General features: G+C 42.7%; 1 protein-coding gene across 4 annotated transcripts in view; it reads right to left on the bottom strand.

Annotated features, from left to right (window-relative positions):
* elmo1 (engulfment and cell motility 1 (ced-12 homolog, C. elegans)) overlaps nucleotides 1-20,586 on the bottom strand; it is a 105,607-nt gene extending 85,021 nt beyond the window's left edge. For all 4 annotated transcript variants that reach the window (XM_086279167.1, XM_086279165.1, XM_086279166.1 and 1 more), the window contains exon 1: nucleotides 20,473-20,586. The gene's annotated coding sequence lies outside the window, so the exon portion shown is untranslated. The remainder of the gene's footprint in view (nucleotides 1-20,472) is intronic.
* Between the last annotated feature and the right edge of the window lie 668 nt (nucleotides 20,587-21,254).

A 21,254-nucleotide genomic window follows, 5' to 3' on the forward strand; every position in this document is an offset into this window, starting at 1 on the left:
AAGAAAATTCCGCATACTCAACCAGTGGTCGGTTCAGACTTCACCATCGGGATTTTTAAACGGACCTCAATGAAATCCTGAGGTTGATAACAGCGGTTTCTGAACCTTAAATTACCTCAGCTAGAGATTCTGGTTAAAGAGATAAAAATGTCAGTTATGCTATGCATGTCTCCAGTCTCCAGTGGCTGGTCTGGCTGTAGGCCCGCAGGGTCTGGGGTGTAATCAACTTACATATTTTGGACTGTTAGAATGAAGCAGGAAAGAGGGGGCTGGATACTTAAAGGGACAGATTGACTACTACTGATGTGACTACATTTATAGTCATAACAGTAAAAATGGCTTTAGGTAAGGTATTCAAATGCACAAGCACTATTTAAATGTCATGTTCTAAATATATTTATTAGAAATAAACGGCTCCACAGAAAACTCACGGGGTGTAAGCAAAGAAAGGGAAAAAAATGTAGTTGCTAGAGTCTTATAATCTCAAACCTTTGATGTTGAACAAACCCTGACAATGGTGCCGACTGACTTTTTACAGTATGTAATAATTGCAGCACAGACATATAACAAGTTATTTATTACAAGCTAACTAACTGCTTAGTGAGACAATATAAGATAAAGCACTCAAAGACCTGAAGAAATTGAAATCTATGGGAGATAGAAGACTGTTTAAAAACCTATTTGGGGAAAATTCAGTGAAGTCTTTATGCTGTGTTTATTAGAGTTGACTTGTGAGGATATAGATGCAGTTCATTTAGATAAATCACTTTACAATAACGGCCCAAATGTGATACCATGATGACTATCAAGTGGGGAGTAGGGATGTCTTCATAACAGAAATTTAGTAGTTGGGATCAACAGAATTACACGATTCTTAATACCCAATTCAATACCAACAAAACAAAACAAATATAGAATCTTACAAAAAAAAGCAATTCTGCAAACAAAAAAAAAAAAAAAAAATCAACAACAGCTGAAAAGAGAAGATGCTAATATTATATTTTGTTTGCAGGACACTGAATGAAATGTTTGGATGGTTGCCGAGTAGCCTACTATAGTTACTACAAGGCACAATGTTAGTTACATTACATGAGGTTAAGTATTACACGTTAGCCATTGCAAACATTTGAGCCTATCCAACATCTAACAAAAATGGTTAGGTATATTTCAGAATTACACAAGAAGGATAATACTTTGGATGCTGTTAGTGTATTTAGACCAAGTGTCGTTCAGTTTCTCAAGCCAGCCAAACTCGTATTTGTATGATCGTATTTTATAAATGTGAGTTTACATTTGTGAATTAGGCGTACTACAATTATGTTGCAGCAATCATAGCAGTATTAACAAATGTGACCAATGACCATTTTCTAAGTCTCTCATATCAAGAGAAAGAACATCACATGTAAATCTAATACAAAATATATTCTTTTGTCTTTCTGTCTTTTACATTTTTAAAAACTGAGGTAAAACAAACTTTTGGCTCAAAAATAAAGAAATAAATCAAAAAACCACTGCGGAAACGTAAATGTCCGTTCGCTGTTGACAAAACCAAATATGAAATCTCTTCTTCAGCGCCATAAAAATGTGTGTAACAGTTGCCAAAGCCACAACTGTGTGTGATGAAGAAAAGCATTAAAGTGCAATGCTTCAAAAGCGGCAGAGAGTTGGGGCAGAAAGAGTTTGAGCAGAGCTCCCCTCTGACTGATCACTGCAGACAACAAAGGGCTGGAGCCTCAGGGGCCACGCTTCAAGGAACAAGCCATCCTGAAAAAGTTCCCTTGACCCCCATCTGTGTGTGTGTGTGTGTGTGTGTGTGTGTGTGTGTGTGTGTGTGTGTGTGTGTGGAGGGTGTTTAGTGGGGATGGTAGGCACACAACAAAACCCTGTCAGGTCACATGACCAAGGCGGGGGTCTATGGTGCTTTTCGATTGGATAGAAAGGGAAGTTATAGAACTAGGTCTATAGTCCCATTGTCGTGCGAGGTATGTGTTGGAGGAGGTGGAAGGCGTTGTAACACAGGGAGGAAACCAGCGCAGCATTTTTCATTCACAAGCAAAAAAATCTAAACCCGCCTCCATCATACAGTGACCTTGACTACTCTAGCAGAACACTGAGCGCATCCGAGCACCTCTCTATCACACAACCCTCCCACCCCTCGCTCTAGGTGGGCGCATTTTAGAGAAGCAAACAACCACGTAAACATTTTGCCTATTTTAAAACACTGACACGGTTGAGGTTATGAAACTGGCCTTCATTGAAAAAACAACCGACCAACCGAATTTAGGACAGGGAACAAGTTATAACAAGCTCCAGTTTCAGGCTATGTTACCAATCAACCCTCGTTTCTGGAGGGCAAATCAATAACTCAGCTTTTCCAAATGCCAGCTAATCTGGCTCATTGAAACTGCCACTGAGGTCATAAAAAAATCCTAACAAAAGCAGCAATTGGATAATTAAATTGCTTCCTGTCGTGTTAAAAAAATATCTTAAAAAGGTAAAACGTTCTTCAAAATTCGTTCAACAAGGTCAGGCTAAAGCAGTCTCTCAAATGTGCAGTTTAGCAATAATCAGCCCTGAAATTTGTGTTCCTAAAATGCTAAAATTATACACCAGACAGCAGGAAAGAAATGCACCGGACAAAAGGTTATTACGGAAAACATGCATACATAACCACAAGCAGCGCACACAAGCTGGAGACAACAGACATCGCACTTGTCTTTTATAGCCTCCTCTGTGAGGTTTCTCATTCATAAAACACAGACGGTAGTTATCTCTTCGCAGCTAAGTGAAAACTGCTCTTGAAGGGTATTCATCTCTCAACAGGATTATCATTGCTCGTAAGGAAGGAAGTGTTGGTACGGCTTCTGTGTGCTAAACAGCAAACAGAAAAGACAGATGCTTTGGGAAGTTACTTGCACACTCAGGATCCTACGAAGCTGCAAAAACAGAGCACACGCACTGTTGCCGACCAGGCGTGAGCTAAGTGTACACCTCAGAATAGAGCAGAGGGGATTATGCAAGAACAATACTGTAGCTAAAGGCTTAGTTTCACTCATTTTGGAGAGAAAAGAGAGCGGCACTGCCCTAGAGCACGGGCAGTATGGCAATGTTATGCTAATTACTGTGAGTGTTAGTCTTAATGTGTCACGCAGCCCACCTTGCCAACAGAAACAACGAGGACAGATGAAGATACTGTAACCAGGAAATATAAGCATAACTTTAAACTGCTCATCTTTCTGCTACTATATTTTATTTTTGCTGCTTGAAAATGTGCAAAGTAGAGAATGTTCTGGTTGTTCTGAGGTTACTGACAACAACTACTTAATACCATGTATTGTATTTCAGAAGCAAGTCTCACCATTCGCCAGCCATATTGGTATTATCTCTTGTGTGGGCAGTTTTATTTAAGGAAATGTCTACATTAACTTTGATTTCAATGGTCACCAGGACATTAAAAATACTGACCAGTGGTACCTCTCAGCCTCCTAGTAGATCCATGCATGGTATCAATTTCAAAATCCTACATTGCCTTGTTCTCAAGTTATTGCATTCACAAGGTTTTTCTACCTCCTTAACGTCAAGGTCACTGAGAGTCAAACTTGTCCAAGAGTTTTAGTAGACACACCTATGGTATCAATTTGAAACTCTCATTCACAAACTTGGGTGTCCATGTCGCCCGCCTGCAAGGCAGGGTGATGACAATACCCCAACAGCCTTTTACGGCTGAGGGATAAAAAAAACAAATGACTCGAATCTGATTTAAAGAAATAAAAGACGGTTCATTCTTTCCTCTGACCCTGATTTCTAAATTATCTTAGAGCAAACTTTCTCTTCTATAACCCCTGTGGTTCAGGTAAGGGAGGGATTACATGTCTGCTCGCCTCCACATCACGTAGATTTAATCAGATGTTGAACGTGAGGGTCCGTGCAGATCTCGGCGTGCCCGTGTGTGTTATTGTGACTGCGCACACTTCTCCGTGGAGAATTTATATTACAATGCACCAAGTACATATTTGCTCAAGTGGCAGACTTCAAAGAAGTACAACAGGACTAATAACTACTCGGCCATCTGATCTCCAGCTCTTCTTGTCTGCAGCTGAGTAAAATTGAGGCCTTAGGCTGAAAAAGTATAACGGTGTAAAGTTCACTCTTTTACACTATATACGCTGACCGTGTAAAACACGGACGTAGCTTAAACCTGGATTTTATCTGAAGGCCACTGGATGGCGACAGCTGTAGTTGCTACACGTCTTCTGGTCCCATAAAAGTCTATGGGGAAAAGACTTTCTGACTTGACCTCAGTCAGAACTTTCCTGCTGAGTTTATGGCCTCAGTCACGCATTTATATCATACTAAAAAACACTGACGGCTGCTAATGCTACACTTCAGCCTTCTAGTAGATGTGGTATAAATTTGAAGATCCTCTGTAACTTCCGTCTTGACTTTTATTGGATTCAGAAGATTAAAAAAAAAAAAAAACAGAAAAAAAAACTCGACCTCTGACCTTGACCTTGAGGCTGAGGTCACTGTGATTCAAACTCGTCTAAGATTTTTAATAGAAGCACTTGTGGTACGAATTTGAAAATCCTACATCGTCTCGTTCTCGTGCTCACAAAGTTGAGTGTCCACGTCGCTCTCCCGCCCAGCAGAGTGATGATAATACATGATTATGGCTGAGGGGTAATAAAAAAAATAGCTGCCTTGGATAACGACTTGCGATTGACAAGTTGTTAGCCAATGAGCAAGCAGTTTCACAGTCAGACCCGCCCCTCTCATCATCTTTTACACCGTCTATGGCTAAATGAGAAACAACTGCACCCACTTCATGTGCGCTTTAAAATATCTTTGGTTATATGCCTAAACCATGACAAAAGAAACAGATTTATGAGTGGTCACTGAAAAATATAAAAAACAAAACAAAAAAATTACTTGTTGCATTGCATCATACACAAACAGGAGCGAACACACCATTCAAGCCCAGCTTTCAAATAAATCCTTTCATTTTTAGCGAATGTGTGCCTGAACAGCCACAGTTGAACAGCTCTGCACCTTACACGCTGGTCCACAAGTTAGATCTGATGATATAACCATCCTATTCCTATTACTGTTGTTCACATACTGGAATGTTTGACTGTGATGCTTTGAAAGGTGCTGGTGTTCTACATCTTTTTCAGCAGCAAAAGAAAAAAGCTGTCACAACAGTGAGAGCATACGCTGACTTACAGAACCAGAACTAGTCGTGGACGCTTTGAACAACTCATCAGGTGGAGTGTGGCGAGGTAACAAACAACTGAACAAAAGGAGGACTGGCTGCCTTATTATCTGCTGAGGTATGTTTGAGATGATTTCAGATTTAGGTTAACCATTTACAAAAAGACAGGAACTATAAAATTGCTCATACAGCATATTATTTAAAAAACTAACAAAAAAAGATATAGATATTAACAGTGTGATGAGAAAGGCATTACAGATATGACTACAGTCTTCAGGTTTTAAAATGAAAGGTTACTGTTAAGCTGATGACTAGAAAGCTCTTTCAGACCTGTTTTGTTACATATTATGAGCTTAACTCTCTTTGTTCACTGCGCTGGCAGAGTTGGCATGTGCTCCATTGAATCAAATGGGATGTGAAGGACTGGGCATCCCGGGTCAGGGAATTTCCATTGCAAATGATTGCTGCTGAGCTGCTAAGGCAAGGCTTTCTTTTTGTTCGGCATTTAGACAAACATACAAACCGGGACTGCTTTCAGACGGTATTGTGTCGGCGTCAGAGGGACCCACACAGATGCGCACACAGGAAGATGCTGGATGTTCTCCCTCAAACTCAGACTGCATTGTAAAGTTTCCCATGAAGCATTGATTGACTGTTATTGGGTTGTTCAAACGCAGAATTCAATGTTTGTGTGCATGACAACACACATACACACACACTGAACATTGCTCAGGTAGGATTTTTTGGACACTTTTAATCATAATTTTAAGGTAATAGAAAAGTTCAGACATGCAGTGTTACCCTGCTACAGGTAAGTTTCAGCGGGGGTGGATCAGCATACTTTGACACCAGTTTCTATGCTGGATGCTTTTCCTAATACAACTCTCGTGTGGTTCTGTGTTTCCTAACTTTCTCGAACTGGGGATCTTTCATGCGTTAAGTGAATGTGTTAACCTCCACCCTATGAAACCACCGCAAATGAGGAAAATATTGTTTGAAAATCTGAAGTTTTTCCAGTTCCTAATAAATAATGCGAGTTTTCCTTGATTAAAGCTCATTTTGTTTTGGCTTTTTACTCTTTAGTATTCAACACTGTTTTTTCTCTCTCTTGCTAACACACACAGACACATATTACTTCTATTTTTGTTTCCCGATTGTGAAAAGCCTGTCATGCCGTGCACCACAGTTTTGTCATTTACTGATGCAATGTGGGGACAAATTAGAAGCACTTGGTTTAATGGGTAAGAGCTGTTTGCTGCTCCCTAACAACTGCAGAACTGTTGCCATGCAAAAACAAGTTGACATGAAATTATGGATAAATGAATCGTGCAGCACTTGGGTTACATTTCAGTCATTAGTATTTGCACCGATTTCACAACAGCAATATACATGGAAAATATCACGGGAATTGGCCAATTCTAAGTTCTTTGCTGAAGAAATATGGGAATAAGGAAATGCTAAAAAAATAAAGCAAAAAGTTAATATAAGTACTTTTAAGTCTGCACTATAGTGTAAAAAGTATTCCTTGATGTGAATATGAACTTGAGCGATGTCCCATTCTTGATATATAGGGTTTAATACGATGTTGGTCCACCCTTTACAACTGTAAAAGCTACAACTCTTCTAGGAAGGCTTTCCACAACGTTTAGAAGTGTTTATGGGAATTTTGGATCATTCTTCCAGAAGGGAATTTGTGTGGTCAGATACTGATGGTGAACAAGAACGCCTGGTTTGCAGCCTCTGCTCTCATTAATCTCAAATGTGTTCTATCAGCTGGAGATCAGGACTCTGTGCAGGCCAGGCAAGTTCTTCCATACCAAACTCGCTCCCTAAACTGTTCCCACAAAATTGGGGCCGTGAAATTATCCAAAATGTCTTGGTACGCTGAAGCATTAAGAGTTCCTTTCACTGAAACAAAGGGACCGAACCCAACTGCTAAAAAACAACCCCCCCTCCACCAACTTTACACTTGGCACAACGCAGCAAGAAAAGTACTGTTCTCCTGGCAACCACCAAACCCAGACTCGCCCATCAGATTGCGAGACGGAGAAGTGTGAGTCATCACTCCAGAGAACACGTCTCCGTCACCACAACAACCGACACTTTGCATTGCATTTGGTGATGTAACGTTTGGATGATTGGTCATGGAAACAGATTCCTTGAAGCTCTGTACACGTTCTTAAGCTAATCTGAAGCCTACGTGAAATTTGGAGGTTTGTAGTGATTGACTCTGCAAAAAGTTGGCAGACCTCTGGGTCTACAACTTAGTGGATTAGTTGCTGAGATTCCCATCACTTCCACTTTGTTATAATACCACGAACGCTTGACTGTCCAATATTTAGTAACAACTGGACTATTTAGACACGACTGGACTTGTTGCACAGGTGGCATCCTATCACAGTACCATGCTGGACTTCACTGAGCTCCTGAGAACGACCCATTCTTTCACAAACGTTTGTAAGAGCAGTCTCCATGCCCAGGTGCTTGATTTTATCCACCTGTGGCCACAGAAGTGATTGGAACACCTGAATTCAATTATTTGGATGGGTGACTGAATATTTTTGGCAATATAGTGTCCTTTTCGTTTAGAGTTTACATTTCTGGATTTTAGCTCAGATCAAATAGTTCGTGTGTGTTTGTGCGCCCGCACGTTTGCAGAGTTAAATACAAGTCAGCTGCTGCCGCTCATGCCCCTTTGAGGATGAGGTCTTTGAACGCCAGACAAGAGCAGCAAATGAGAGCAGCACAAGCATATGCAGATGAACATGTGGAAGCTGACACAGATGTGAATGAGACATTCACTTTTTAACGTCTCTCATTTTACATAGAGCCTCAGCAGTATTAGCTGAGGTTTATGGAAATTTTTTATGCAATGCAAAGCACCGAGGAAAATGACTTGCAAAAGAAGTTTAAGATCAACATGTAGTTAGTATCCTGCATTAGTATATCCTAGGTCAGAAAAATAAAAAATAAAGAGCAATCCAACAGATGGAAGGGCATAAAGGCCACTGAGCTCACTCTTACAACCAACAGCTGAAGATTTTCTATTTGCTGTTAACTGAGAAATTTTAGCGCTAAAAGAGCCTTTTCTTCTTAAGGTGACTTAAGGTTCGACAGAGGGCCCAAGCGGGTCATGCTGTGAGGGTGGCTGAGGGCGTTGACTGTAAATGTGTGAATGAATCTTAAGGAAGTTCTGAGGGTGCGTTTGGCAGCACACATTGCATACATACTGATTTTTAAAATGTATTTCTCCATCAATTGAGCGTTTTTATGCTTTCACAGTATTTATATAGCACCTAGGCACAAGACACCTAAACAACACAACTTCCTACCATGTGCATCCTACATGAAACAATTGCTCTTCCCCCGCTTGAACGTTGCTTCTCATCCCTGCACTGAACAAAAACCACTCTGTATCGTACTGTGACATTTCAGGGGAACTGATAATTTGGTCTGCAGCTGCTACAGTGTTGCACACTTAACTTCAAAAGATACATCTTCTAACGGAAACATGGTCTGCACTTAAACTAAAATCAATTGTATCAGAGGATTACCATCTCCACTGAAGCATGTAATAACCAAAGGGTCGTATTATCATCATAACTCAACAAATCATAATCCGCCGCTGCACCTTTAATGGCTTTTAAAAGTATGTCAAAGTCCAAATTGTTGCCACCAGTCATGTATTTAATGACTGTGCCCCTCCACCGAAGTGCCAGTTATTCTGCCCAGCTTTGAATGCTCTATCCCCTGTTGGGTTGTAGCCTAGATTGAGATGTGCAAAAAGCCCGAGAACATTTGAGATTGATTCATGGCTATTTTTACTTGTCCTACTTGAAATAAATGGTTCAGATACTCACAGGAAGATGTCAGGCACTGAAAGGGCTTATTGAACTCATAAAAAAATATCACTGGAAAGCTAAATGGTGTTGGAAGAGGGTATGCTTCAGTGTAGAGGTTTCAAAGAGGGGGAAAAAAGCACCTTTTAATAGTAGAGAACAATAAGCTATCCTCTATCCATTAGCCTGTTACTGAAAGACTGCTGGTATTCTGACGGGTGAAAATGAAAACGTTGGAAAATGTTCATGCGCGCAAACGCACACACACAAACACACAACCAGAGGGCTTTAATAAAAGGTGTGGTGAAGAAGACGTCTCATGTGACCTTGCACCTTGACAAACTCAGTCCACACGTTAGCAGCGTTTCCAGCAGAAGCCACACACATGCAGAACTCCTCTCCACCAGAGCAAAAATTACTCCTCTTATTAAGACATAACTCTGGAGAGAACACAGGCCCTCAACAACACTCATTACCTTAGCATATAGCAAGCACGCCACTGTTCAGTGTTGCTGGCGCTACAATTATGTTAGCGCTGATGACTATCATCACAAGCATAATAAACGCTCTACAGGAACACTGGCATTATGGAAGATGGTTATGGGCTCTCCTGTGGAAATCTCTTGCCGCCATTGCCACTTCTCTGTTGCATAGAGTCACACACACCCTGCCTGCACACACACAGGCTGAGTGTAAAGCTAAACTGTGTATCTGGTCTAGGTGCTATGAAAGGATTCAGTCACTTCACACACCAGCCATCTACTTGCTGTGACTGGCACAAGTGAGTAGGAACAAAGGAGTCACTGTGGCTGTCACACACACTCCTCGTTACACTCACCCTTTGCCCTGCCAGCTGTCTCTTCATCCCCTCCCACTGTCCCCCAGCTGTGGCTATACATCAAGCAAACCTCAATTCCACACGCAAACACACCCAGCATCTCCTGGGTGGCTTCAGGACCTGGTCTGACCAAAACACTCTCTTCCTCCCTGCTGCGTGGTCACTGCCTATCTGCCACACTGAATGACTGACTGACCGCACTGTTGGGGGGCACAATGTTTTTCGCCATCCACCAACGGTTCATCAGCGTCACACCACTGCACACACCCACAACAATGAACTCATGTGTGCCACGGAAAACATGGTGAGGCTTATTTTTGAGAATATTTTCCACATGAGGCAGTTTTTTTTTGTTGCTTTTAAAGTCTCCAAGATGCTTGTTATTGTTGTCTCTCTTGCCTGCTAGACTTATTTCCCCAGCCACTTAGGGCGTACTACGCCCTTTCACCACAATGCCCTCCCCCCTCTCCTGACAGTTGCCCCGTGCCCCACCACTGGGCTCACCCTTTAATTTGTTAACCCCCAAGCGTTGCCCTAAGCTTCCCACTCTCCACCCCCTTCCTATTATTTATTTACCCCCCCCACCCCACATCTTTTTTTAACCATATGCTACAACCATGCCCTCCCCTCAATATGTTTACCCAGTGACAGCCCTCAGCCTGGTCTGGTCAGTCTCAAACCAGTGACAATGCCAGCTCAGCCTCCACCCTAGCAGTGCGGTGACTGGCCACGGCTAAAACACTTTCATCCTGTATGCATCCCCAGCCCAAGTCATACAAAAGCTATTCATTTGGGCTTCACCCATGCCCTATAATTGTCAAGCTATGTAGTAAAATTGAGGGGTGAGGGCTTTGCTTGTGGTACAGTGGCAGCAAAAGCAGAAATGAGGCTGAAGTCTTGCTATTTATAAACTGGGGCAAAGGATTCAGAGGTTCATGTTTGCCTTTTATGGGTTAATTGCTTGTAACCCACATTTTTGCGAAACAGAGACAGAAAAAGAAGGAAGAGGAAAGAGAGAAAGAAAAACACCAGTGGTGGGCATTCCACAGGCCAGGCTTTCATTGCTGTGGGTGCGATGTCATTGGAATGATGTAATCGGTGCATATCAAGCCCTCATACTGTACATCTTTTCACAGAGTGTCTGGAAACAGACACTGTTTGTTTCAGCTGGTCAGGCTGCCCTGCAATTCACACTGGAAGCAAATTAATATCTGATAACATTGGGCTGTGTAGTTCTGTCTGTGCTTTTTGACCTTTGTCTACGTACTTTCTGTCAACAGGAAAAGGATTGGTTTACACGTGGATATCGACAGGAAGTGGCTCACCTTGTACCTTCTGTTCAGATGAGGTTTGTGCTATATAGTAGCTATAAGAGCAAACCACAGTAGCTCTTCTTAACCCCAATGGGAAATCGCACTTTGCATGTAGCAAACCTTCACTGCTTTTACAGAGTGTCCTGCATCTGACAGTTCCCCTATTATTGTAAAACTGCCCTCAGTATTTCCTGTACCTTTCTTCTACTTTGCTGTCTGGGCTGGAAAATGCAGCTTGACAAGTCAAACATGCACACACACACACACACACACACCAAAAATACAAACACTGGGTGTTAAGCTTCCCCTCCAGACAACAAAAGAACAGACACAGCAACAAGCCCCGAAGGCAACATTAAACCCAGCTTGTCTGCCACTACAATACCCCTCTTCTTTCAATAGAGAGCCATGCTGTGACCAAGCGAGCTGAGCCGTATGTGTTATTCCTCACTTCGACATAGCAGGGTAAAAGATAAGGGCTGAGCACACAGTCGACGTGTGACATCCACAGGAAATGGAAAACTCTGATGTGTGGCCAGCACAGACCAGCCAGGGTGACACGGGGTAAGACAGGTGGTTTACAGATGGAGAATCTGAGCGAGCCACAAACGGCAGAAGAATCCCGAGCTCATCACAATGATTCAGCCGAGTGTGAGAGCAACAAAAAACACGGTGTTTATTCTCAGATGGCACGAAGAACTCGTGTCTATAGACACAACAGTGTGACTGGCAGAACTAACAAGAAGCAGAAACTCTGATAAGAACTAAACAGAAGACAAAATATTTGTCTCTGCCAAAGAAAACCATCTCCCACATGGGTGTCTTGACATAGGCATACTCTGCTTTTGACAATGATGCATTAATTTTGTTGTGAACTCAGCTGGCACTCTTATGCTGTACTAATTACTCAGCTCACGAGGCAAGAAAGAGACACACAGAGGCGTTTTTCACACGTATTTCTGATCAACTTAACAAACCTGGGCAGTTACGTAAAACTAATATGTCTTTCATAGTTCACTGAGGTGGGATGAGGCAAGTTTGGACCAAGCATCCATTAGCTTTCCGTCTTAACAGCCTCCACTAGTATCTGCTCAGCTCAGCCTTTATGGTTTTCCATTAGGTGTTACTACCTGGTACCAGGTACCTTTTTAGTGCCTACTCGTCCGGGGTTACAAGCTAGCTGAGTTAAGCTGAAAATGTGACATCGTCAGACTGCGTGCCACTGATTGGCCAAAGATTGTCATCACTGGAGTGACTCCTTAACATGAATTAAAGCCGGCATCTTTGAAACCTGCAATGAGGGAAATAGCTACACACAAAACAACACTGTGGTTCAAGGATGAGGCGTAGACGTTTTGCAGCAGAAATACCATCAATGTCCTCTACTGTTGTGTTTGTGTCACATACAAATGACGACACGAGACTTTTGGCAATAATGACCCCACGCACATTGAGGCGGTACTCAACTGTAATAGAAAACTGCCCAAAGAAAGTAGAGTCAAATTGAACCGAGCCAAGGTACTATTGGAAAAGAGGTAAAAGAGCTTCACCATCTGACCTGATGCTCTTTGACAGCTCGACATCCCCCTGAGCGAGGCTTTGGGAGGCCTTCTTTTCGCTGTGGCTGTTTTCCAGATCAAATACCCTGCTTGAGATTTTTTCTTCCTTCTAACAAGCGATAACGTTGCCATCAGGGTGTGACAACTAATTATGGTTTGTTGTTTTCCCGGCTGCTTAGAGCCAACAGAAACTCACCTCAGGCTGCTACTGAGCTGTACAGTGGCAGCAAGAGAGATGACCAATGAGGCTTGGAGCAATGATGCCCTGACGAATGCTGCTGCTGCTGGTCAGTGTGTGGGTAGTGAGGGTCAGAGACTGGGCAATATGAATATGTGGAGCTGTATAAATGGAGAAAACATGACGATAGAAGATAAAGACGAGTCAGAAACACTGACAAGAATGCTAGAAAAAGAGGAGGAATTAAAGTCTTTAGGCCAATACATCGTCTTCATTTGCGTAGCTCTCCACCTACATGTTGGATAGAGAGTGGGATGACACACATTTAACCAACACAAAGGCTATGGAGATGCACTTGCATGAAGTCCTGCAGTGAAAAGTTCAAGTAGTAATTGGGTAAAGGGTTGGCCTGAACTGGAAAGACATCAGTCTTACCAGAGTTCACCAAAAGGAGGAAGCAAAAAAACAAAGTCTGATTACCCCTCCTCTGCTGAAGCAGAGATAAAGGACTACCACAAACATGAGCAATAGTGGCCTTTGTTTGTAGCTTTTCCACATATTTTTTAAACTGGTCCCGAGTACCAGCAAACTGCTTGAACAGGCAGATGTGCATCTGCAAAGCCCAGCCCAGCTCTAAATCAGAACCACTCTTTAAAAGAGCGACATAAAGATTGGGTATCCAAGGGATGCAACCACGAGAGGGTGAAATATCAGAATGCTCTGCTTCTCGTACGCTCTTGCGCGTTTTGATTTATTCAGAGAGCCAGAAGCAGCTCCAATATAAAGCAACATATCTTCAATCCAGCGCTTGTAGTTCCCGGGCCTGGAGAGAACGAGCGAGCTGGTGACCTTGGTATATTACGAGAGGCCCTCCACTCCTACATCTCATCTCTGTAGATGTAGCCTTGACTTGTCTAATAGAAAACACTCCTGCTGCACTGACATCAGAGGCATCAAGCCAGAAAGGGATAAAATTCACAATCTCAGCCCATACATTAATTATACTGTTCATTTAGCCAAGCGTTATCGCACCGTTCCCCTCACCTCTATTCTCACATTAACAGAAATAACCAGAAATGAAAAAGCTCGCAGCAGCAACAAGAAATATAGCAAGCACCCAGAAAGGCTAATACCTGAAAATGTGTTCATATTTGTGTGTTAAGGCTTGTGAGGCATAAACACCATTTAAAAACTGCAGCTACTCATTTTAACAGTATTGTCCTCTTTTTTTTTTGCTTTCCTTCAAAGCATTAAATTAAGTCTTAACAGAGTTGCTTTTAACCAATACATAAATCAAAGAAAATTCAGACTTTATAATAATTGCTCAAATTTACTTTTAGAAACAGAAGAACAATGAAGACAGATAAACCCACAAAAACACAACAACACTGGAGATGAAGGGTGAAATAGGTTTGCGGGTTTCTCACCTCAACTGTAATTCACTCTTCTACAAAAATGCAAGATTTTTAAAGGCCATTTTTGGGTAATTCCTTCAAGCAAGCTCTGCTGGATTTACAGAGAGTTCCCAAAGAAAACCAAGAGAGCCTAAAGCTCTTGTTAAATTTACTGAGGGACTCGTGAGGACTTCTCGGGACTTTGCTACCTTCTATCTCATCCAATAACTGCCGAGCTTAAAACGTGCAGCCCTGAAAAGCCGTTTTCCAACATGCCCTTAAACTTTTAACAACGTCACTTGACAAGCGGCACATGTGAGAATATTAAACGGTCTTTAACGTGCCAGCTTCTTAGGACGAAGTCTGTGTGACATGTAATTGCACCCTTGTGAGAACAGCACGGGTGAGCGGGCGTCCTTCCTCATGCACACTCTGTCCAGGTAGCGCTCGTCCCTTTAAACCACAGTACTTCCACTAGTGGGAATCCCTCTGAAATGGTCATTTTATGGAGTTAAAGTGTAAAAATGGCTGAAGTAAAAAGTAGAATAATAGAAAACTTTGGTTTCTATCATTTTACTAAAAAAAAACTCTACTTATTGCAGCACATAACACTCTCAGACCCAGTAAAGGACCGTTTAAAGAACTGTTAAACTCTATGCAGCAGAACTTAATGTTTTCCTTACATTACTTTACCGTAATAAAAACTCGCACCAGCACCAACAATGAAACAGAAGGGCCACAGTCAGTCTGGTCAGAAATTTGGGTTTGTTACGCTGCATGTGGAGTAGCATGGAGCCACTAGTCTCAAGCAGACAGAGGTCTAAGAGGTTTGATACCAACCGAGTATCTAAATAATCCTCAGATTCCACGCAGCTCCCTCTGTATCCAAAAGGCCTTTATTTATGCTTCCCCCCCCCCCACTTACGTAATAGTTCTCCAAAACCAACGCTGACATTTGCAACTGGTGGGGCTCCACTTTAAAGAGTTTACATCAGATGAAAGTCAAATAAATGCATCAATAATTTTTCGTTATTTTAGTACGATGAAGTGTTTGCCTTTTATGTGCAAGGCAAACAAGTTCATAAAAGTCTCTCTCTCGACTTCCACAAATCTAACATCAAAAGGATAATAAAAAATCAAAAGCACAGTTCGGGGAGAGCAGGGCTGAAAACTAGGGCACTTCCATCAATTCACGCTCACTTAAGATCCAAGTGGACAAGACACTTAGGGGCACGTTTAAGAACCTAAATCCTCGAGTTTTTATCACTGAGAACAAGAAATGCACTTCTTAGCTTGGTAACGGTCTTTATTTTTTTAGTGGATAATAGTTTTTTTAACCATTAGGCAGGGGAGAGCTATAATTAGTTTACAACATAATAAAACCTGGTTGAAGCACCTGGGTCATACTGACACACGAGCAGCTGTGAAAATGACACAGGCAAGCAGTGGAGAGAAATAAAAACTGACGCAGCAGAGAATTTTGCAAATCTTTGCAGCACACGTGCCATAATTCATGCACCGAGTGATGCTGAAAACACAAAGCACGTGAGCACGATCCAACTACAGCAGGGACTAATGCCTACTCACAGTCGGGCCATCTGAAAAAGTGGCCAGCTATAAATGTAAAATCATCTCGAGCCTCTCGCACAGCTAAGTGGGGATATAGTAGACAGAGAGGCTATCTATTCATTTATCCTACTGGGTCAGTAGGCTCTAAGCCTGAGAGCCTCTTAGCTAAGAGATGCTAAATACCACAAACACAGAGCAAGAGAGCTGGCTAACCTCTCACTCAGTATTTACAGAGCTCTGCGGCAGAACCACGGCTGGAATGCAGCGGGCAGAGCAAGCATACAGAGGGATCCGTATGAGTTTCTGGGTCATCTAGGGCCGCTTCGTGTCGCATGAAGTCTAGACTTGGACCGAAAAATTCACCAATGGATGGTCTACGCTTAAACTGATTCATATTCTGAGAATGGATGGGCTCGGTGCCCGAGGAGCAGGATATGTATAGTTACACAAGCCCAACCAAGGTTAAGGGTCAAAACGTACCCACGAGCATGTTGCCTTATGCAACTGCCAAGACATCACGGTTTGTGGTAAAAAACAATAAGACTCTCCATCAGTTTTTTCTCATTTACTCTCATCGAGTTGTTCGGCTCTGAACTTAGCCCGAAGCAACAATCAGTAAAGTAAAGAGCAGAACATGGCAGCAGTACCGATGAGATCTCTTCTCACCCATCTATGTGTGATTGGCTGTCTGGCACTTCCCCACTGCACCTTCAGTACCTACGTACTGTTTTAATTAACTTCATACCATAGGGAGCAATTATGCAAGGCAACATTCAACTAATTTGGAACTGCAAATTAATCTCCCCTGAAGCTGTACAATGACAGGCCTATCTATGACCAGTGGAAGCAAGGATAACAGCAAGGATCTCTTTTTAAAGAGACTTTTTGTTTTAATAATAATGTTAAACGTCTATTAAAAAGGCATAGAAAGTTGTGAAGCTTTTTTAAGCTCAGTTCATATTTCACAACCACGCTAATATGTTTTTGCTCTAAAACACATGACTTTTACTGTGTTTACGCAATCCTGCATTTCAGAACTCCCAAAACTGAGACTTTTGGAAATGCTACTTCCTTTGTTTCAGTTTGAGAACTCCAGGATAGAGTTTTACTGGCGTCACACAGAAGCAGAGAGTATTTGGACAGAATGACAGAGACCGATGGGGTCTTAATAGTCAGTTTGTGTCCTGCATTTTCACGAGTTCACTGTACCTGAATGGCAGCTCACTGTAATAGACCGAGATTGCTTTTGAACAGGTGCTAAAAGCACTCTTGGGATAAAGATCGCTTCAGTTTTAAAAGCGTTGTTTTAGGAACAACTTGCATTTACGTGTTTGCAGCTTAAGATGAACAAGCAGTAAGCTCGGGATACATCAGGGAGAAAACAATTTACATACCTCGGCTTCCCTTGGGGAGCAACAACAGAGAGTGAAAAAGTAAATGGGGGGGGGGGTGCAACGTGAGAGTGCGCAGCTGAGAGGAAACTGCAAGAGACGGATTGCATGTGTGAGAAAGGAAGCATAAGCGAGGGAGCAAGCTAAAAAGAAAAAGGCGAGGGGGGGGGGGGGGGTTGTCAGACGTGAGGAGTAGGAAATTAACAGGGTTGCACTTGAGGAGGTGGTGAGAAGATGCCAAACAGTAGGGAGCGTCAAATGGGTACAGAGAAGGATCTCACATGTGATGCGAGTCAAAGAGGCGAGGGCAGGCACCCATCCTCTCCCCAAATGCCTCTCCATCTCAGCCTCTGTGTACTAATCTGATTTCCTGGATTATATTTCGGGATTAAAAAAAAAAAAAAAAGGCCCATGTACTCAATTTTAATTCCATCAGTTTGTTTGGTGAGTCACTGCTGCCGCATTTCATCATCCAACTTTGTTTTGCTCTTGTGTTGCAACACTCCATTTCTGCTGCTGATTTTTAAAACCCTGCAGAGCTAAAGAAATATTTACTCGGCGAGGGGAGCTAACAAGAAATGAAGGTTTGCCGCAGCTGATAAAAACTTAAGCACACGAGTCCCTTGTGTGAACGTAAACCTAAAATATGACGCTGCTGGACTAACCTCACAGCCAGGGTGATGGGGCTACAGGTAGCGCTCTGTTCCCCAGTATGGCTCATGAATGGCCTTCTTTGAGTGGTAAAGCTGTGCCAGACCTCTGCTGAAAATCTCTAACTCACAGTCGTAAGAAGTCACGGGGTGCACATATAGGACAAAAGTGCAAAAAATGCATACAATAATATTCTTATGGACATTAATACTGGAAAAACGACTCCACTGAATCCCTTCTGGTCAAGTTCTGCATCTCCAGTGTAACGACTGCGTGTGTCCCAGTGCTTTTGCTTCTAGGCTACAATCTCACCATGACACGATGATGCCAACATGCTTGCGGTTCCATCACAACAGGGACGTCTTTGGCGGCTAACGGGGCGTATAAACGAGCTCTCACTCTGCCAGAAGTTGCCCAGAGGAGCAGAGGGTCCGAACGCAGACAACAGCGCAGACCCAGGGCTGCACGATGACTGATGCGACGAGGACAGCGCCGAGACACGCTGAGCTGTCTGCTGTTGAGGTCTTTTTAGAACAGCTACAGATTGAAGTGAGGTGGTTACAAAAGTGGGATTCGTGGCATCAAATTGGTAGATTTTCTCATCTTCAGCATGGATTCCATCCACCTCATCTTATCTCACAAGTTTAAAGCAATTGTCAGGGAAGCATTATGGAGCTGTTTCTCGTTTCACTGCGGGGAAAACAGTGCGATGGATTTGTTGCTGCACATTGGAATCAAGTCACAGCGATCCTGTTACAGGGGTTTTTTCAGATTTAACACCCATTACACCCCTTTAGCCTATGGATTCTGAGTCTGTTTTTCACTGATTTCTACCTATTCGTCGTGTACTCTCAATCACAGCATGAGGCGTTGAGATAATAATCACTCCAATCCACACATATCTGCTTATGCATTTATAGAATCTGCAGACAAGAGACAAGATTTCAGTGCCAGAAGCTTTTTCTTTTTTTGGGTTTGACTGCAAACAGTAAACAATCTGTAGGGAGAACTAAACAATAAATACATGCACCGGAAGAATCAAAGTCACAAAATCATCAGCTCTCCTTTGATTGGCATTTAGGCTTTTAATTACTTTGAGTAATGCATTTGGATCCGTTATTAGATTATGACCGCCGCACACAACAGGAAGCTTTGGGCCCAATACGTCCAGATATCCGCCGGCTACGCTGGAAGAACATTTGATATCATATTTTAATGAAATCAAAATTGATATACATCTCACATTAGCTGATCTACTCCACAGTCTTTCCTCGTAAGAGCAATTTGGAGACGTAATGCTTGGGAATGATGCACCCAGCCCCCGTGTTGTTTATCTACAATATTAACATACTTTCTGCGGTAATGAAGAAGAAGGGGAGCTACTTAGGGCCAAATCTTTGCAAACAGAGGTCTAATGTGGTCTAACGTCTTGTTTCTTGCCACAGGAGTAAGGCAGGAAAACAAAGCAGAAGGTTATTAAATCAGCAATGATGAAAAACTGATTAACTACTGTCTTTCTACCCAAAGAGATTGGATATCCAGCCAGTGCAAGGGGAGGAGTGACAACAGATTCTTCTTCTTCTTCTTCATTTTTTTTTTTTTTTTTTTTTGAGGGACAAGACTAATCAGAAGTTTGGGAAACAGCACTCAATAAAACGCATTGATTTGAAGGGGGAGGTCAGGTGAAAACCCACCGGAAGTGAAAAGAGAGAAGTGAAGAAGACCGCTTTAAAGGGTGTGAGTGAAGCTCATGTTGGTATCGCAGGTTCTGATCCGTTTTGAGGATAGCAGAGAGCTTCTGCATGAATCAGAGGCTGTCCGGCTTCTTCTCTCCCTCCTCTTGCCTAATCACAGGCCCGCGGTGTGGCCAGCGTGCAGGGTTGGAGTTACACACGGCGCACAATTAAAGCAGCTCTTTAATTAGGGGGGGGGGGGGGGGAGAAAACGTACAGCTTTTTCTTCTTCTTCTTTTTTTTGTTGTTGCATTTAGCCATCAGCAGCATGCACTTCCATCACACAAGCCGGGAAAAGCAGAGACCTCTGCTGCTTCTTGGCTGTATATCTGCAGCAAACACGCAACTTGCAGCATTGCTGTGCACTTGTTTCAAAAAAGGGGAAAACAAGAAACTAAACCGAGGACAAAGCCTGGATTTACTGGCACTTTCATTTATGCATCGCAGTTCAACGTGCATGTTAGAGAGAGAGAGCAGTGATGCTTAAAAAAAAGAAAAAAGAAAATCAGAAAGAGCATGTCAATAAAATAACAGCGCCCGGAGCCGCTGTGAGGCCACCGAAAACAAAGTAGCGACAGGCAGGAGGAGAGAGCCGTGAGCGCAGGCACACTCGCTGCCTCGCTCCGGTGTAACGCACAGACACTCGGGCACGCCGTGGCGAGAGCGCAGCGAGCACACAAAAACACTGCGAGCCACCCCCCAGGAACATTTAGCGCCACAACGCGAAGGAAGTGAGACGGAATTTCAGCAACAACAACATTTCTGCAGGAAGAAGGAAACGAGGCTTTCACCAACCTGACGACGCGAGGACGCTTCTTCCACTAAAAGGTCCGGAGTTGTGTGTTGTGAGTGAGAGAGAGAGTGTGTGTGTGTGAGAGCGTGTCACTCACTGGTGTTTCCTCTCCCTCTCTCTCTCTCTCTCTCCCTCCTCTGCCGTAGAGATAGTGCTGATGTTTCCACTTCCTCTTTTCTTCTGCCGTCTGCTGGCTGGCTTGTGTTGCCAAACAGAGGATGCACGAATGCACGACAGCAGCAGAACTCAAGCAGTCACTGGTTAACAGGAGGAAGGGGACTTTTTAGTAATTATTTATTTTTTTACAGGATGGAAAATCGTCATTTCATTATTTTAGCCCCAAAGCTCAGCTCGGTTTGGTAAATAACAGTTTTAAGTCCAGTGCCAACATACAGAAAGGGAAATGAAAACTTTCTTCTTGTTTTACAGAGTATTTCTGAGTGGAAACCTTCACTCTGTAAAAGTAATCCTCTCCTCACCCCCCCCTGTCAATTTATTTACCTAAACATGTAGTGAGGGAGTGTGTGGTGACAGTGGTGTGTATGGGTGTGTGTAGGTGTAGTGTGTTGGATAAGGATGCAAGAGCAAAATCACCTAACAGGAATATCACAGAAATGTGGAAGCTGAGGAAACAGGAAGCATCTTTTCTTATGAGTCCTTCAATAAATGTGCTATAAAGATCGATTTATCATCCCAAAAGCATTTGATATCAGTGTTTGATTAGATTAATTGCCAGATAAGCAAGAAGATGACCATCCCAGTTTGATTTTCGTTCATCGGTTAT

Source organism: Aulonocara sp. 'chitande type north' Nkhata Bay, linkage group LG22 (assembly GCF_057382095.1).
Source record: "Aulonocara sp. 'chitande type north' Nkhata Bay isolate Kocher_YH1m ecotype deep benthic linkage group LG22, A_spYH_male_GT1.1, whole genome shotgun sequence".
NCBI lineage: Eukaryota > Metazoa > Chordata > Actinopteri > Cichliformes > Cichlidae > Aulonocara > Aulonocara sp. 'chitande type north' Nkhata Bay.